At 59.4% G+C, this 2,289-nt stretch overlaps 1 protein-coding gene across 1 annotated transcript in view; it reads right to left on the bottom strand.

The window, feature by feature from the left end:
* TTYH3 (tweety family member 3) overlaps nucleotides 1–2,289 on the bottom strand; it is a gene marked incomplete at its 5' end in the record, with an annotated part of 14,041 nt that overhangs the window by 8,557 nt on the left and 3,195 nt on the right. The gene's annotated exons all lie outside the window — the stretch shown is intronic.

Raw genomic sequence — 2,289 nt, 5'->3', positions numbered from 1 at the left:
GCAGGAGCCCCGGCACCCGAAGACACGGCATCTTTAAAGCAGATGGTCCCCAGTCATGGGGAGTGGCAGGCAGCGGGCTAAGGGTTCCCCTCAAACCCACGCCCACACCTGCCCAGTTATCCCGAGGGGACACAGCACCCTCCAGGGCGAGGCTTCCCGGGGAGCCGCCACGCCCACCACTGGCTTTGCCGGTAGGGCTGGCCAAGGGCCACCCAGGAAATGAAAGGAGTGAGTCCCAGGGGTTTGGGGGCACCAGCAGGCCACCCCAAAGGGTGTTCGCCCAGCTGTGTCCCCAGGGCCTAGGGTCAATGGCGCCTCCTGCACGCGGAGCAGAGGGTCCTGGGGGCACACGCCGCGCGGTCAGCACACGGTCAGGAGGGGGAGCCTCCAGGTCTCCGCCCAGCCCAGCCCCCTGCCCGGAGACCACCCTCAACCCTGTGACCGCGGCACGGACCTCCAGGGTCCTGGGCTTTGAGGAACCGCATCCCCAGAGTCCAGCCGTGGGGACAGCTGAGGACGCAAGGACAGACCACAAACGCCTGTCCCAGGCGCCACCACTATGCATCCCTTTACTGCGACGGGAGGGACAGAAACACCCACGCCTCCTGGCATGGCCGGTTCTTTTAAAAGTTGCAATTCCAGAAGCAGCTCAAGACAAAGGAAGACTTCACGGCATTTAAACAGCAAACATTCCCGACAACACGTGCAGGGCGAGCCCGATCGTGTCTGTGTTGCAGTGCGTCTGCGTGGTGTGTGTCCGCATTGTTGTGTGTCTACGTTGTGTCTGCATTGTGGCGTCTCCATTGTTGTGTGTCTGCTTGTGTCATCTGCGCTGTGTGTGTCTGTGTTGTGTCTGTGTGTGTGTGTGTGCGTCTGCATGGTGTGCCCACATTGTGATGTCTACATGCCAAGGCGACTGAGGGCAGGAGCAGCCAGCCTGCCCACATCTGACCTGGGCCTGAGCCTCCAGGGCTGAGGCACAGAGGTCGAAGCCCCCGGGTGATTCTGTGAAGACACCAGCGGCTGACACACCTCCCTCCCCACTCACTCAGGTGCAGACACCAAGAGGGGAGGCCGGGGGTGGGCTGTGCACCGTGTGTGCACTGTGTGTGTATCATGTGTGTGCACCGTGTGTGCACCGTGTGTGTGCACCGTCTGTGTGAACCGTGTGTGTGCACTGTGTGTGCACTGTTTGTGTACCGTGTGTGTGCACCGTGTGTGCACCGTGTGTGTGCACCGTCTGTGTGAACCGTGTGTGTGCACTGTGTGTGCACTGTTTGTGTACCGTGTGTGTGCACCGTGTGTGCACCGTGTGTGTGCACCGTCTGTGTGAACCGTGTGTGTGCACTGTGTGTGCACTGTTTGTGTACCGTGTGTGTGCACCGTGTGTGCACCGTGTGTGTGCACCGTCTGTGTGAACCGTGTGTGTGCACTGTGTGTGCACTGTTTGTGTACCGTGTGTGTGCACCGTGTGTGCACCGTGTGTGTGCACCGTCTGTGTGAACCGTGTGTGTGCACTGTGTGTGCACTGTTTGTGTACCGTGTGTGTGCACCGTGTGTGCACCGTGTGTGTGCACCGTCTGTGTGAACCGTGTGTGTGCACTGTGTGTGCACTGTTTGTGTACCGTGTGTGTGCACCGTGTGTGCACCGTGTGTGTGCACCGTCTGTGTGAACCGTGTGTGTGCACTGTGTGTGCACTGTTTGTGTACCGTGTGTGTGCACCGTGTGTGCACCGTGTGTGTGCACCGTCTGTGTGAACCGTGTGTGTGCACTGTGTGTGCACTGTTTGTGTACCGTGTGTGTGCACCGTGTGTGCACCGTGTGTGTGCACCGTCTGTGTGAACCGTGTGTGTGCACTGTGTGTGCACTGTTTGTGTACCGTGTGTGTGCACCGTGTGTGCACCGTGTGTGTGCACCGTCTGTGTGAACCGTGTGTGTGCACTGTGTGTGCACTGTTTGTGTACCGTGTGTGTGCACCGTGTGTGCACCGTGTGTGTGCACCGTCTGTGTGAACCGTGTGTGTGCACTGTGTGTGCACTGTTTGTGTACCGTGTGTGTGCACCGTGTGTGCACCGTGTGTGTGCACCGTCTGTGTGAACCGTGTGTGTGCACTGTGTGTGCACTGTTTGTGTACCGTGTGTGTGCACCGTGTGTGCACCGTGTGTGTGCACCGTCTGTGTGAACCGTGTGTGTGCACTGTGTGTGCACTGTTTGTGTACCGTGTGTGTGCACCGTGTGTGCACCGTGTGTGTGTACCATGTGTGTACCGTGTGTGTGCACCGTGTGTG

Source organism: Myotis brandtii, unplaced genomic scaffold (assembly GCF_000412655.1).
Source record: "Myotis brandtii unplaced genomic scaffold, ASM41265v1 scaffold786, whole genome shotgun sequence".
NCBI classification, from domain to species: Eukaryota; Metazoa; Chordata; class Mammalia; order Chiroptera; family Vespertilionidae; genus Myotis; species Myotis brandtii.
This window is presented reverse-complemented; position numbering and strand designations above follow the sequence as displayed.